Source organism: Falco cherrug, chromosome Z, assembly GCF_023634085.1.
Source record: "Falco cherrug isolate bFalChe1 chromosome Z, bFalChe1.pri, whole genome shotgun sequence".
In the NCBI taxonomy this organism is placed as follows: domain Eukaryota; kingdom Metazoa; phylum Chordata; class Aves; order Falconiformes; family Falconidae; genus Falco; species Falco cherrug.
Genome location: NC_073720.1, coordinates 45,585,694 through 45,603,026, shown reverse-complemented (window position 1 = coordinate 45,603,026; position 17,333 = coordinate 45,585,694). Strand labels below are relative to the sequence as shown.

Below are 17,333 nucleotides of genomic sequence, written 5' to 3'. Positions count from 1 at the left end.
CCCAAACTGAAGAGAAGAAGGAAATTCATATGAAAACTGCTAATATGCTAAATCCTGGACTATATACTTGAATATCTGAGCTTAGCACAACAGTGCTGGATGGGGTATCAGAACAGCTTCTGACTCCTACAGATGGTAGCAAAGAAAATGTTTCAATCAGGCCACAGCTGTAAGATGATAGGTGCTGATGTCCCTGCTTAGATGAGTTAAAAACATCCAATTCGTCAGTATAAAAAAGCTTTGTGGGAATTGGTTGGCTTCCACAAGTTTGTCAGGAAGTGGTTGGAATATGTAACTTACATTTCTCTATTTTGATTAAGCTTTAGTTGCTCAGACTGTAACAAATACTGCGTTTATGTAACACTGCAATCTATACACAGACAATATTAAATAGTTACACATTATGGACATTATCTGTTACATAGGCGAATTTAATTTAATCGTTAAAGTTCTGTAGAACTAAACCACTAATACTGAAACAATTTTTTTTTGGTTTTGATTTTTTTTTTATTACCACAGTAATCAAACCTTGTCAGACTTTTTCTTTGATGGGAGCATGTTAGCATTTTGTTCTGTTTTGGAATAAGCTTTGTTTGAAACCATTGGAATTTCCTTTAGAACAGAAAGCCCAATGCCCAACCATTTTTGTTCCCATTGTTCCTGTATCCCAGATCCCAGCACCCAGAGGCTAAACTTCTTTTCCAGTGCATGTCCCTGTTCCACCTCCCCATGCCCACAAGTCCTGCTGTGTAGAGTCTCACAGGCTCTTTTTCAGAAACAGCCTCTGCAGGCAGCACAGGCACACAGCCCACTCTTTGGAGAGAGTTGTATTGTGTTAAGTTCCTGTGCCTAGGGCTCTTTGCAGCGTAATCTCACAGCACCAATTTAGCCATCTGGTGCTGCTTACCCCAAGGAGGGGCCCTGTGTACTACACTACCCAGAATCCTTGACAGGGGAGTTGATGAGTAGCTAACGAGTGAAGAATTATGCTCAGTCACTGTGTTCCACAAAGCCATGCTATTTTTCTTGCATAAAACCTACTGGCCAGAGGTACACAATGGATGATGCGACAGCAGTTACAAATGTAAGTCAGAAATAGGTTGCACTTAGATTCACCTAAATAATAAGTGAAAAATTCAGACCGAGTCTTTCGAGTTCAGATTCATGTGCCCACTCACAACGTGAAAAACTTACTTCTGCTCTGTCTTGATAGAAATATCCAAAAAGTCACAGTAATTGTAAAATTCTAGTTAAAAAAAAGCCCAGATATATAAACAAAACACCCAATGAGACTAACCCACTAGGAGAGTGGGAGGCAGTAGTTAAACCCAGACAACTCTCCAGATGCTGTAGCAAGACACGCATAGTGATTTCATCACAGGCACAGCTGGAGACATGTCAGACTTCCTCACTGCAACTGGAACAGGTAATAGCACATCTCTGGTTCTTCCCTAAGAAGCCACACCACTGACAGCTTTGTACTTGCACTGCCCGATACCAGCTCTTTTGGGTCAGAGTGTTGCTGCTTTTAATGCTGACAGCAGGCATTCAGTTTCAGAGATGGATCTCTACACTTTAAAAAAAGCTTCCTTAAAGTTTACGATGGTGGAGATGTCACATAACATTTGGCTTTTGATGTGATGCAGTGTAAATGCTATAATGATATTTATGGTACATGATTGATCACATGCTGCGCATGGACTCCCTCTTTTAAATTTTCCCATAGAATGCATTAATTTGACATTTCCCAATCCGAAATACCAAAGGATCCAAGTGAAAAATAAAAATTAAATAGGTCCACACAGGCTAAATAGGCCATGAATGACTGGGCAGGAGCAGGAGATGAAAGTTCAGCTCTGAATTTGAGTTTGCTGAATTACTAGGCTCTTCCTTCAAAAGTCTGTGCGAATTAGGGGTTTGGTGCTGTTCTGTTTGTTTGTTTGTTTGACCAGACAAACTAGACTCACACCCTATGTAAGATGAACATGAGATCCCAATGAATGCTAAGTCTCACAGCAAAGTTGTTCACTTGATTACCAGGTCAATTAAACCTTTTTTTCAGCAATGTGATACAGAAAGTTACTCCGGAGCTCCACTGCTGTACAGGGATCTATAGGAGATGCAGTGGAGGAGACTATGGACTTATTGAGCTGCTCTGCTGCCTGATAATACCCTCCCCTTAGCTGCAAGCCACAGTGAATCACCCTAAGTGACTGCCAGGTTAATATAGGCAGCTCCATTGGCAGGGAATCAGGGAGCACTCTGTCATCGTTCTGTCTCTGGGGCTGGAGGTGATAATTCTCTGACACAGGGCAATCACAAACGGTGGCAGGGAGTAGTCCTGCTAGACACTAAAGACTTGCCCTGCAGCCTTAGGCACCACAGCCTGTGTCTGGGGAGGGAACATTTTACAGCAGAGTCAATCAGTTGTGCTCACTTCCCTTGCTTGAAACTCCCCTTCAGTACTCACACAGGCAAAGTCTGACTCTTGTAGAAAACCAGGAATGTGATCAGTTCACACAAGAGGAAAGGCATTACATTCTTGTAACTAGATTGTGATGGAACAGTTAAACCAACAGTAAAAATGCAAACTTGCCAGTGAAGGAAGAACATGGTACATAAGCCCAAGTGAAATGGAAGATCTTTAATACACATTTGTGTTATGCTAGATTTCCACATGATTCTGAGAATAGGGCTACCAAGTAGCATGTACTAAAAAGCTCCAGTTGCAAAGAATCAAATTCATTTTTTGTGCCATACAGCAGTGTATTAATTTGCTATAGCATGTTTGAATCTACAGCCAAGAACGTCTAAAATATGCTGCAAACATTTGGGCAAACAGGTAATGAGGTTAAAGCTGAAGGAAAATCATCCTCCCAGAAGTCTGGCATGTGGTAAAGTCATGCTGGAATCATTTAAGATTATCTTGTGTAGTAGCGGAAGACACTGTGAATGGTAGAAGGACATCCAATCCTGCAGATGTTCAGATAAATGTTTTCAAGGCACTTTGAAGATGAAGCACATAAATAGAAAGTTTCATTATTAGATATTAGGAAAAGTAATAAAAATAAATACAGTTCATACTAAAGAACATCTGAAGGCTCTTTTATGAGACATAACATTTTCAAAGTAGTGATTTACTTTTCCACATTACTCCTTGTCATTAGCAGAGTTCAGAAATTTGAAAATTTCTGTTTCATTCAATCCAGCAGCATCAAACATTTTTGCCAAAGAAAGACACAACTACTCAGACCGCGTAAAGAGGCTTGTAAAAGCTACTAGACAGAGAAGTTCACTCAACCACTAGCAGCACTGATTGGATCCAGAGCCACAATAAAAATGGATAGACAATATATGCCCTTACCTTAAACCATCTCAAATACCGTGCAAAGGTAGGGGGGACAAAGGAACAAAAGAGCGTACTGTAGGAAAACAAAATGAAAGCCATACATCCAACATCTCAATTTTGAACAGCTGTGTAAAAACATCTGGAAGTTGCAAATCCTGAAGAACCCAGCAGTCCCCTGGTCTCCTGTTTCACCCAAGGACACCACATTTGGTCTCTACGAACTAGAGAACAGGATCAAAAAGAAGCATAGCACATCAAATAAGGTGCAGGCACAAGCCAGAGGTTTGTTGGCTTCATTACAAAATAATCCATTTTCTGTGTGATGAACAAGAAATGTCCTGCAGACCTGGGCTGTGAGAACAGTACACTACAAAATTCCTTTTTTATATGGATAGGTGTTGGATGGGTATCTTACATCCTGAGGCTTATATCCATAACTGTGATCTTTCAGCCATGTCCCTAGTTATCGTAAATATATACTGTATCTAGTCAACATGTTGCTTTTCCAGTGATGATTACATACAATGACAATTGTGATGGATATGTCTTCAAGAAGGGAAATACCAGTAAGATCGTAGAAGTGCCTTTGAAGTAAGTAACATACTGAATGATAGCCATTAAAAATTTATGAGGTTTCCTTTACTGGTAGAAAAGAAAGCTCTGTGGTATTTGATAGACTTGAAGTGAGACATACTGCAAATTTAACTACCACTTACAAGAAAAGATGAGAAGGCAACTCATACGGTGTTAGAAAAAGAATATGCTACCTTGTGCATAGTATGAGGCCATTTTTGTGAATGTTACTACTATCAGAGAAATCTTTTCATTGAAATACCAGACAGGACATCCTCAGAAAGAAGGACAGGGCAGGGAGTATGGAGGTACAAACAAGGCAGATGCTAGATAATTGCCATCTGGATCAGTAAATGACCACTTACAGAACTGAGAACGAAAGCAGGTAAGCACAGGACAATCCTACACAACGCAAAGCTCTTAATTTTCCCTGCAATTCCAGAGGGAGGGAGCATGCCTGTGTTTGTGGGCAAATAAATACTTACTTCTCTGATTTAGACATAGAAGATGACATGATGTAGAAAACTCACAAGCTGTTTTGTAATGAAAGAGAAGCCTAGAAATATAAGGAATATTTTAGGAACCTCCAACTAGAGTTAGGACTATAAAGATCCTGAAAAGCAAAGCTATTAGGGACAGCAGTCTTTTGCAAGTGTGGTGCACACATGTAGAACTAAAAATACACAATGAAGTTGCAGATTCAATTCTTTAAAATTAAGAACACCAGAACTTCCCTTGCCCATAAAATCTTCCCTAGGTTCACTTGTGTGTGTGCCTGAAGGTAGGTATGGTGAGGGCTCACAGAGTGGGCTGCTAGTCATCAGCATGTCCCCTCCCCAGTGTTTTGCATGTGCCTTCTGCATAATTCAGACACAACTTTGAAGACAGAAGTGCTAAATTCCTTGCAGGTCTCTCTGTTTTCTTTCTTATTATAATACTCGAGTGCTTCACAGACTGCATTTATAACAAGCCTGTGAAATGAGGGACTACTATAAAAGATGGGAATTGAAGCACAAACAGATTAATGTCCCAGGGGCCCACCTCTTTTGGGTGCCTAAATTGAGGCTCCCAGGATCTCTTTTTTTTTCCCGGACTTCTTGGCACTAGCAGGCACTTTACATTTTCCAGACACCACTTCTATTGACTTCCATGGCTCTTGCAAGTGCTCTGCAGTTCTGCAAGTGAGACCCCTGCACACAGCGAGCAATTACCTGCTAAATTCTTGGCGACATGCTGCATGTTAAATGTGTTGGAGGGAGAATTCAGTAGTCAGTGGCAGCATTTCACCACCCGCACTCTGCTTGATTCAATAAATACCTTCCAGTTTCCTCAACAAAGAAGGTTAAAAAAAGGTAACAAAGTCTTTCACAGAGTCCTGTCCTACTGCATTCAGTGTGTTGAATAGGCCCGCTCAGATTGTTGCCAGAAAAAGTCTCTCATGCAAACTGAACATAGTGGTTTTCTCCTATTATACAATGAGTTTCTTCCTTTTCTTGGACAATTTCTAAAATCTCACTCAGGAAAAAGAGTCCAGTCATGAAAGATGAACTCCATATTGGAAGTCCCATTGGAATTCCTACTCAGTAATTTCAAACCCAAGCCAGGTAGTGGGATGGAGTCTGGAAAATATAAATCTAGCATCATTGATCCCTGTATTTCTGTTTCCAGGAAAAAAAATTATCTGGTTTACTGAAAATCAGTTTTCTTGGTTTTGACATTGTGTGCAGATGAATAAAAGCGGATGATGGAACAACTCCCCTCATATCTTCTGGTCTTGATACAAAGAAATCACGCAGATAAATTGGTTGGCTCTTGGATACTATGATTTGGTAATTATAATGAACATCTGAAGGCTATTTATGCATATGTTGCTCTGGCCATTCTTTAAAGTCAAAGCCATTTAAAGTTCCTGTACTGTAAGTATGCTTAATGCCCTAACATAAAGCAAATGAATTTCAGTGGTTGTGAAAGAAGCTAATAGTCCCTCCTGGCATTAAACTCTGTGAAGATATTAAAAGTTACAGAGGCATTACTATTAATAAAATAAAATTTTCCCCTTAGTTTTATATGAATACCTGATTATCTCTTTCAAATACTTTTGATACAGCATCTTCCCAAGACCCTCATGTTACTTGGAGCATAGAAGACCCATAATTCACAGAAACAATCATCTGAAAAAAAACAAATTAGGTACTCTTAACTTGTTTTCAGCTAAAGAAGGCTACAACGTGTTGTTTGTGTATAGGAGTCAATCCTTTTGCTATAATATACTATGGTTTAGCCAATGTGGGGTCATATTAGATCCTACCTCACCCTATCAGATGATGCCATAAAACTACTGTCTCCAGGTCCTTGTCACTATTGCTACCTCCTGCTTCCACTGGCAAGCAAGCAACCAACACTTGCAACTTGATTGATAGCTTGAAACGAATATTGTAAGAGCTGGTGCCAGAAATGACCACATGTCTCTGTCTTTCTCCTAACACCTTTATATGTACTCCTAGAGCAAGATTTAAAATTTGGTTATTTGCAATAGAAGAAAATAATTACCTATCTGCCCTTAGTAGTGGCTAAGTTCCTCTGTCAACACAAGCACAGAGACCTTGTGCAGATGTGCAAGACTGAAATGCAAGGACAGGAAAGACCTTACAGCACATGGGACGGTATGCCTCTACTCCATGTGGGAAAATATAACATAGGCTTCTTGGACTTCCCAGAAGTTTTCATTCAACACTGACACACCTAAAACTGAAGCTCCATTTTTGTTTGGGCAGGCATTTTTTTTTTTACCTCTTTCTTTCTAAGCTCTCAAGCACTCTAGGCCATTTCACTGACACCGCATGCCTATTGCAGCCTCCAAATTCAAGAGCATAACGAGTGATTCAGACGAAAGCTTTAGTGGGGGAAAGCAGTGAGATTCAGCACCTAATTTAGGCTTCACAGTAAGCCATCTGGATAGTCTGTGCTTCAGCAGATCAGATAAATATCCTTTTGCTGCTCTCTGCCAAAGAACGCAGCACTCCCGGCACTTCACAAGACTGTGTTTTAGCCTTAGCTTTTTACAGCTACATGTGAACTTTACTGTAATAACACCCAAGAGAAAGAGATGGATTTCCCATTTAAGTTACTCATAGCACCAATATTTTTTGCATATTCTTCCCTCTCAGTTGTCTGTGACAGTCTAGCAGCTGAATTAGAGGAAGCACAGAGGTTATATGAAGCTCCGTTTTATCTCTCATTTAATAAGACATTGATTCTTGTTGTGCCATGTAGGAACTGCAGAACTGCTACATTTTCAGCCAGCTCTGTGCTGTCTGTCACCTGCAACCTGATGAATCCAAAATAACCTGGCATTGCCTTCCTGAAAGGCTCCCACTGAACTGCATATTTTTTGAATTTGTTCCAATTTTCAGCAGTTTCTTCAAGGTTTGTTTGAACCAAATAAGCATTTGCATTTGAGGCTGCTTCACACAACAAAAGGACACAGTCTCTGAATGTGGTCTTTGTGCTTTCACTGTGACCCCAGTTATTTGCTGCACAGATGACATGTTGCTGTTGCAGTTCCCTGGCATCTGTAGTTACCGTCGCCACTAATCCAGTAATTTCTAGTGCACATTTTAAGGCCACGTCAGCCAATCACTGCTTTTTGATTGCTTTCTTTTGCACACCACTCACTAACCAAGCCTGCAAAACAACATTGGAACTCTGCAGCAAGGCACAGCTCCATTAATTTTCTTAATTGAATCAAACAGTCAGAATGTCCTTTGTTTCATTTATTTTCCATTTGGAGACTTCTTTACTAATAACACATACAAACTGCATGGATTCACTATGATCTTTGATAATTGTACTTAGTAAATACACACTCTCATGAAGATTAGCTTTATACAGGCCATTTTGTCTGGCTTCTCAGGCAGGACACATCAAGCACCAGCAGTCACTCAGATTTTAATTTTAAAAGTTATCACCAAATGTTTGTATGTCACTACACTATATTTCAGTCTTTTTACCTGATAGCTTCTGGTATGCGCTGAAAAGTATATGTAAATTCTGATAAATAACTCAATTTGTGGTACTTTGATGACACATCTGCAGAACAACAGCACAGAGAAGGAAGGAGATGAAATCTTTCCACAGGAGAGAGGTATGCTGGAGTGGCGTGCAATCTTTTGGTTTTCCACAGGAGACTAGAAGCCTAGCCCTCCTGAAGTCAAAATGAGTTTTACTGTAGATTACAGCTGCAAATCTTGATTATTACAGCTTTTCCTTCCTTCAGTGTTTTACTAGAACAAGGCTGAACAGAAGGAAATCCTATGACAGATGTGTATCGTGCTGCAGAGGCCTTATTTGACATTTTGATGCATCCAATAATATTTGCCATATGTGTTTAAATGGTGCAAAGGACTTTGTGGGAGAAACTGGTCAACAAATATGTCAACTAAAATGTTAAAATAGCATTGACATCAGGATGGTCTCCAGATGAGGTTCCTCCCTACACCGAAAGCTCCTGATAGTCACCTCAAAGAGGAAAGGAGAAGCTAATGCAAGCATAGTCTTCAATTATCACATCATTAAGCACAGAGGAATTAAAACTCAGTTTGGGTTGGGGTCCAGAAAGCTGACCTCACTCCAAGTGGAAAACTGCCAGTAGGGTGGTAATGGAGATTTCCTGAGGAGACAAAAGAGACATTTCAACAGGGAGAGAACCAGCCACCAAGAATGGAGGCAAATGGCCAGGATGGAACTGAGGATCTGGAGGATGTATGCTGTTGCTGCTGCAAAAAGGGTATACAGGACTTTGGAACAGTAACTCAGGCCTTCACATAGATGTACCAAGATGCCTGCTATGCTCTGAAGTTACAGAAAAGCACACTTTAAGCACTAAGAATGTATGTACTTAATATCGAACAAAGCCACAACACCCTCTGGAAGCAGTTACTGCTTACAGACCATTATCTCCCCTTTGCAGAAAAGGGTCAACCTTTCTGTTCAGCGTTTTCCTCAGATTTAATACATATATCCCGGAAAAAAAGGTAGGACCAGGGAATGAAGTATGGAATATAACAAGCCCTTGCAGCGAGTACAGAAGCAGACAGCAGAAAAAGCCAAGCAAGATGTGCTGTCTCTCGGGGATTTCAAAGGCATGTTGGGTTTTTTTTGGTTTTGTTTGGGTTCTTGTTTTGTTTTGCTTTGTTTTGTTTCATAATGCAGTTAATGGCTTTCAGTGAGCATGATGGGATTCATGAGAAGAATTGTCAGTGTTTAGGAGCTTTTTAATTACGGATAAATGTTATACATAAAATGCTGTATTCTCTTTTCTGCATTTCTCTCTCTTACTCACACCTCTTGCACATTTTCCTCAGGGCTGAGGCATTTATTGCCAGGATATTCTACCCTTATTTGAGCAGAAGAAACGTATCTTACATCCATTGCCCAGGGAGAGGGAAAACCATGGAAGTGAAAAAAAGTGTTTCCAAAGACCTACAAAGCTTCACTACTTAAATGCCTTGCAAAATAAAAAAGAACTACCTGGCAAGAGGACTGAAGAGCAGACAGTATTGCTTAAAACCCCTAGGTTACTGCTTCAGCTCGTGTATAAATTACCCCTCTAGAGGCCAGCAGAGTATCAAAAAAGTTACCATGAACTAGACCATAATACCACTGTAGAGCCAACTCTTAACTAAATTATTAACATTTAAAACTTCTTCCATCTATACAAAGTCTGCTTTTTGCATTGAGACTGAACTGTCCTGCAATTATAGTAGGAACATAAAGAGCATGTTGTAGTACTACCTTTATCCTGGATCTAAATTCTTTATGTGGGGTAACAGATGTTAGCAGTAGAGACTGCTCACCAAAGCAGATATATTGCCTTCATTTATATGGGGAAGGTCTGCTCATTTAAGCAGTGTGTTTGAGATTAGTGTATACTTAGGAGAAACTGTGTGTATTGTGGTCAGAGTCAGGAATGGGACTCTACCATAGTTCAGCACTGATTTGCTGTCTCTGAACTTTGTGTCTTGGTTTTACAATCTGTAAAATAGATACTGTAATACTTACAATGCACAGCTGACCTGGGAGAAACACCTTCTGCCTCACAGGATTGATGGGAACATTAATTACTGTAATCAGTTACATGGAAAAGCCTCAATAAAAAGTCCAATGGGAATGCAAAGCAATAAGAGATTTGGCAACTGAAACAGCTATATGCATGCCTTAGTATTTTTTTCTAATGAGTGTGCTGATCTAACTCTTTCCCTTTGAGTGGGTCTTACTCTACGGCTTGTTCCTGCAGCCCTCACACAGCCACATTCCCACACAGTTTGTTTGAGGAAGGCCTTGAGATTCAGCTTTGTGTATTTTGTCTTGGTGCCAGGAAATACTATCCTTTTAATTAGTAGGTCCATTTCTTTGATAAGTGTTTAAGTGGCTTCACTGCAATTTCATCTCTTCAGTTGTCATCCAGCACCTGGGAGGTAAGGAAAAAGGAAGCAAGCACTGAATTTCTCCCTCATTTCTACAGAGGGATATTTCTGAGACACTGTACTTGTGTGGGTGGGCGGATGGATGGATAGGCAGATGGAAAAGGGAGTTTCCTTTATGGGATTCCAATAATTGGTATGTGGTTTACATTCCATTCATCTGAAGGACTCTTATTTTAATCAGAAACAGGCTTGGGCTACTAAACTACCTCTAGTGTGCAAAACATGTGCCTGCTTTCAGCTGGTGACTTTTCTCACATGCGTCTTGTCTTTGACACCCACAGGCCCCAAAGAGTAATGTGGTCACTTACCACCAAGAACACAGGGTCAGGTCCTGTAACAGGAGTTGGTTCAGAGCCCTTGTCCAGGCAGACGTTCTCTGATTGCTAGCTTCACAAGCAGAAGCACTTTACAGTGTGGTATTTGAAACTGGCATTGATTTCTCAAAGAGGGTTTTGGCTTTGGTGTTTTTTTTTCCTAGGCTCATCCAGCTCTGGGAAAGCCTTGTCTGGACAGTGTCGTGGAGGTCTGGCAGCACAACTTTGTCTCAGTAGCCAGACGTTAATGCAGACAACTGCTGAGAAAAGCCCCATATTCAGCAGCTGGCCTTGCTGCTGTGCATTAAGCACAAACGAATGAGGGGCTAACACCTTGTCCAGAAATAGTCAGGCTAAATAAACAATAACACAAGACAAATTTCAGCTTTGGAGCTGCTGAAAATGTGGACATCAACTGCTGTTACCCAAGGGCAAGGGAAACATATAATGACTTCCGTAGTGCATGGGTACGCTGCTGCTCAGAACTCTCCCTGGACCATTTGTGACAGGACTGTAGTTAATCGAAAAAATTTCTTCACATCTCACACTTCCCCATCAGCTCAGTTGTTCCACTGTCCAGATTTGTTTACTCTTAACTTTTAATTTGCATGGTTCAACACATTTATCTTTTCTGGGCCTATGTTCACTAACCTGTCTAGATTGTAACTGCACATGCTTTGGAGAATTCCATACCATCCATCCCTGACTGCACAACGTGCTTCATGTCACACCCCCATCCAGTGCTCACCGTTTGGGCAGATCTGTCAACCAGCCCAGCAGAAGATCTGCTGCAGGGTGATACACCACCTAAGAAAGGAAGCACAGTTTCTCAGATTAGGTCCACAGCAACCTGGGTCCACCACAGACATTTACCTCCCTTGTGTCTCAGTTTCCCCATGGGGAAAAAGTAACTAGGGACAGATGCAGATCCAACGTCAAAGGGAAGGCTGAGCCTGCCTCCTCCTTCCCATGTGGAAGATGTGATGAGGGAGGTCTTGTGGCACTGGGCTGTGAACACAGACAAGAACTGCACAGTGTCACCTGTTGCTTCCAGCTCCGCGCACCCTGCAAAGACAACATACAACACGACTTTGGCAATTCATCAGTCTTTGGCCTGCACTAAGCAAGTAAGAATTGCTAACATCATGAAGGAAGCAAAAACGTCAAATGCCTCCTCCCTCTTGCTTGTGATTCAACAGCTTCTCGGCAACGTTCATTTCTCCACTCTTTACTCAGAATGTGAGACCCTTGGGACTTAATTAAACACTGGCACTGGCAAGTGAGAAGCATTCAAAGCTGCATTCTGGGTTGCAAAGGTCTCAGCAAAATCCTCCATGTAGAGCCTGATGATTTCCTCTCTCATGCCACAATGAAGCCTGAACCTCTCTCCTCGGGAAAAGGCCTTTAGCTCTGCACTTTGCTAGACCTCTGAGAGGTGTAGGTCCACACTGTGCTACCCAGGGCAAGGAGATCATTGCTTTGTACCTGTCACAGGATGCCTCAACCAAATTACATTACTGTGCTTTACCCTGCCTAGGCTTTCACAGATCCCGATCTCTCAGGCTCTAAGATTTCTGTCTGAGATTCACTTTAAAAGAGTTTCTTACATCTTGATTTATCTCAGAGCAGTAACAAAGTTAATCCTGTAAATACATGGGTCAGACAGTTGGGGTCTTGGCTCCACTGCTAATTTGGAGTAAATCTATCAAGATCAGTGATATTCTGATCACTGAATACTGGACTGAAAATAGAATTTTGAGTACTCAGCCCTATTCTGGCTGAGTAATTTCCAATTAGATGTATAGTAACATTTTGTAAGGCTCCCTGGTGCTGTCCTGTCATTTGAGTTTCACCCATAGTTGCTGGTTTGGTTCATTAGCATCCTGACTGCATTCTGGGAATTTTTTTCCTAGTTTTGGCTTTTTGTTTGTTGTTTGTTTTCCTGCCATAAACTAAACTAATTTATTTCAGATGCTGAGATTTAGCACAGAGTTAGCATTTGCTACAATAATGCTTTGCTGCTGGACATCCACAGGTCGAACCATTTACTTATGTTGGACACCAAAATAGCTTGACACAAGGAGTCTTTGGATTAATCTTTTTGGGGGTGACTATAATGATTTAGCACCACATTTGATTAAAGGAAGGTGAAATGCTGAATAAACTACGACCAACACATCACAGGGGACTCCTAGCAGCACAATCAGTTCATTTAATCATTCCCCAGTGCTCTCCCTGGACTGATCAGACAGCACCTTTACAGACCAAGAGCTATAATTCACAGACAAGAACATTAATGTTAATTAAGGTGTGACTGCTTAAACTTCTGTGGCTTTTTTCCCTGCTCTTCCCTTGGTTGGCCACAACTGTTCAAGTGTTGCTGAAGGTTATTCTGTTTAAGTATTAAAAAATGCTTAGCTAAATAGGTTAGCTTATTTGCTTTTGCTGATAGTAGCAGTCCACCCACAGAGCCCTTTCAAATCTTTTCAGTGTTTTGGAAACTGGATAAGGGACTTATTCAGTGACGTGCAAGTTTTGCCTGAGCCAGGAATGAAACGTGCATTTCATGAAATGAGAAATAACCTCAGACCACACACAGAGTGTAATTTCTGAACTCTGGCTCAGGCTCTCTTCCCCTCGTCCCTGTGCACACATACACACACTCCTGCTAAAAAACAAGATGATGACTGACATCCCTAAATCCTTTAAGCATTCTTCTGCAGCTAAGAGCAGAGGGAGGTTTTCAGAGCTTAGGTGGCTCATTATTAGCAACAACCTGATGAAAAAATGGATTACTACAGTATGTGCATACCACACCAAAGAGAAATAGCAAAAAGTCTATGCCATCTAAACACAGCTTTCAAGAGGAGAAACTGCTGATGCAAACATATTACAGCTATTTTTACTGCATAGAGAGATGACAAAAAGTCCTTCCCACAATTTTCCTAAAGAATATTGTTGGTTCTGTCACTCCTTGTTTAGTTAAGCCAAAATCATTGAGTGTTTAAAATATGATTTTCCATTATAATCCAGAGAAGTAAACCAGACAAGTTTACTGCATACAAAAAACTCACATCCTTTCCTCCCCCAAGCACAGGAACTATGTTGCATGGCTGGTGAGAATGAACTACAGAAAGAACAGGCAAAGGGCAAACTTTTCCGCAGTTGCTACTCCATTGCTTCAGTATCACCTCCAGAGCTTAATTCTCCACAGCCTTACAGCAAGCGAGTGCACTTAAATACTGAGACACTGGCCAAACCCCTGCTCAGCAATCTTTAAATATTTCCTTTGATCTGGTCTAAAAGAAGCAGCTTCATTGCCTCCAGCAGGTAAGGAGTTCTCCTGTGTTACAGTTGCAGCACCTCTGCTGAACTGCCCCTGCAGAGCTTAAAATTCAAAACCAAATGTGCTTACAGACTGGCTTCTGTACTTCATTCATTGCTTTGTGCCCGATCAGTAATGCTATCATACAAGTAAGCCATTGATACTTACTCTATCATCCTGGGTACTCTGTATCTGCTTATGCATACAAATACATATACATCTGTACATGTATACAAATGCAAGTACGTCTGTACTTGTATTATACACACTGCTCTTACTTCCAGCAATAGCTGAGCTTGCTTAACACTTTCCATTATAGGGCCCTGCTTTCAGTTGTTTATAACTTAGCCAAACTCTAAATGCTCAAGCTGAAATTTTCCATGCTGAGTGTCTGCGTCAGGCTGAATTTTTTCTGGTAAATTTCAGCTAAAATAGTACAGCTGTTCTGAATGTTGGGTTAAAGGGGTGCAATCTGCCTTCCTCCTTGTTCTTACAGCCATTTCACTGAGAACCTATTTTGTCTGCATGCTTTGGGAGAGATCCTGAGGATGGGAAAAGAAGTTACCTTACTGCAAAGGATCAGACTGTCAGAGTCATGCCCAGTACTAGCCTTCAGAAAACCTTGGCCAAGTTACAAAGTTTTACAAACTGTGTTTTATCCATGCTCCATATACATCTCCTAGAAAGTACCATCATGATTTTCTGAGCACTTCACTGAAACAGAAGATGACCTTGACCTCACACACTTTCTCCATGTCCACCACCAGACTGTGTGTGCATCCTTCCCACAAATGAACTGAGCATCCCAATTACAAAAGGAGCTGTAGGGCAGTTCGGGACTTCTCATGCAATTTCTGGTCCTGACCCCCAGGAGCTGCTGTGGCACCAGAACTGAGAGCTGAGAATTCTGCCCCTTGTACCATCAATAGTCGTTCATGGTGCCCATGCACTACACTTGAGGAAGCTCGTTAGCTTGGAAACAAGCCAAAGAGCTTGGGGTAACAAGAAGAAATGAAAAAGCAGAGCAGACTCCAAGAGACAGACGCAACATAGCCAGGGCATAATGATCCATTGTGTTAATTATACTAACACTGTCCCCAGAATGTAGAATAGAACCAAGAATTCACAAATGCCAGCACTCTTGTTTTCAATCAGATTCTGTGACACCTACTAGCAAGTACATCCTTTCTTCCCCTAACTGCCTGGCCCACAGAAGTGATTGTACTGCTTCCTGCTATTAGCCACCCCAATCAGTCAAGTAATAGAAATTGTGGTTCTAAAAGTCCATGATGATCCATGTGGGAATCAATCACTTTGGAGTAACAGAATTCCTTTTGGATTTTGGTTTTATTTAAAAGTTTTCAAAAAGCACATTGTCAAAAGCTGCACTAGAAATATTAGTTATAAAACCACTCAAAAGTTACAAAATTACAGCATTACCAATGCTCCACTGGTGTAAATGCATTATGGTATAGTCTTCAACTGTACGCTCACCAATACCAACTTTTAACCAAGGACATCACCCTTCTTCTCTGCAGAGGACACACCATTTTTGGAAAGATCCCTTTACATCTTTCCCTTTCAGATTTGCAGTTTTTCCCTATGACTGTGCCAGCATAAAGCCGAGAATGAAGAAATTCCAGGTTGCACCCTAGATCAGCTGCAGCCTCTGCAGCTGTGAAGAGGCCACAGCTGCACAGTGGCTACCATCGCAGCTCACCCAAACCAAGCTACTGGGTAGCTGTAATCTTTTCTAGTTAATTCCCAGTTCCCTGCCTGAACAAAAACAAAAGGTAGAGCCAGACACGTATCACAGACTTCATGTCTGTTACCCTGTAATCCTGCAAGGCTAAAAATGGAAGTTCTCCGCTACTGGGAGGAACAGACTCACTGCAGTTTCCCAGTGGTTCTGGATACCCACTTTTTGCCTCTGAAGGAATGAAACAACAAAAGCTAAACTGGTGACATGATTAAACTACAGTAACTCAATTACGGAAGGTTTTATTGCTTGCTCTGAGTCTTAAACATGATGGTTTCTACTAAGGTGAGCCTTGGGATTTCTATGGTAAGGCGAGTAAAATAAAAATATCTCATTCTATTTTTTTTACACTCCCTTAAACTTTCTAAAATTATTTTCTTACCATGATTCCCCACCCCCACCCCCAACACATCACCCTCAAGACTACCAGGAAACAGCTGTCTGTTCTCATGTTAGAGGCTAAGACTTCATGTACAAGATGAAAAAACTATCACCACACTGAACCTACCACCATGGTCTAAACACCTAACCATGCAGAGAAAACACTGCAGCACTGCAAAAAGGCCTAAACTTTTACCTTTCTTGAGCTAAGGGTGGCAGAATAGTTTGATGTTCTGGACATCAGGGTCTCCAGGTGCAAACAGATTCCACATCTTTGGCTTTTTCAGTCACTAGATAGAATTTTACTTTTACTGGTGTCCACAAATATTAACATGTAGAGTGCCTGAATCAAAGCATAAAGGAAAAGATTAACAACTTTAAACAGCTTTCCTCATTATTACTGAGGATTTTAACCTTTCCATTACATGAAAAATAGCAAGTCAAACTTCCCCCTTTAAGTGCCTTCCTACTGCTTCTATCTTTTTCAATGAAGTGGCATTTATGAAGAGAATCCTTTCATATGTATCCAGAAATTTTTCAAGAGAAATATTATAGTCTTGGCCAAGCACATTTTCCTACTTAACTTCTTCTTCCTTGTTTGTGTGGGCAACTCACAAAGAATCAGAGGTGAATGCCACTGAATTCAGGTTTTGCTATGGATGCAAGTTATGATTTTTCAGTGTTCTCTTAGCAGCCTAAGGTTTCTGAGTTTGAAACAAGTGCCATCACATGGTGAATTACCCAGTTATAACAATTTGATAGAACATAGAATTCTAAACCAGAAAACTATTCAACGTTCCCAAGGTTTGGTCTGAAATATGCATGTCACACAACCATTTCTCTCCATGTATGTTAGAAGCTGATTATATTGTATAATCTACAATATAACTGTAATTATACTATAGATATATCATATATAGGTAGAGTATATAACATACAGAGCATGTATATATATTTTATATATATCTATAGGCCCGTTTATCCTGGACAAAAGAAGACTTGAGAGGGGATCTTACCAATGTACACAAATATCTTATGGGCAGGTGTCAAGAGGCTGGGGCCAGTCTCTTTTCAATGATGCCCAGCAACAGGACAAGGGGCAACAGGCACAAACTGCAACACAGGCAGTTCCACCCGAATGTGAGGA

The 17,333-nt window shown here is 40.9% G+C and overlaps 1 long non-coding RNA gene across 1 annotated transcript; it reads right to left on the bottom strand.

Annotated features, from left to right (window-relative positions):
- Positions 1-9,094: 9,094 nt before the first annotated feature.
- On the bottom strand, positions 9,095-16,521 carry LOC129734781 (uncharacterized). The gene is made up of 2 exons (XR_008730387.1): positions 16,383-16,521; positions 9,095-11,786 (listed from the first exon to the last, which is right to left on the bottom strand). It is a non-coding gene; the product is annotated as an uncharacterized LOC129734781 (long non-coding RNA).
- Between the last annotated feature and the right edge of the window lie 812 nt (positions 16,522-17,333).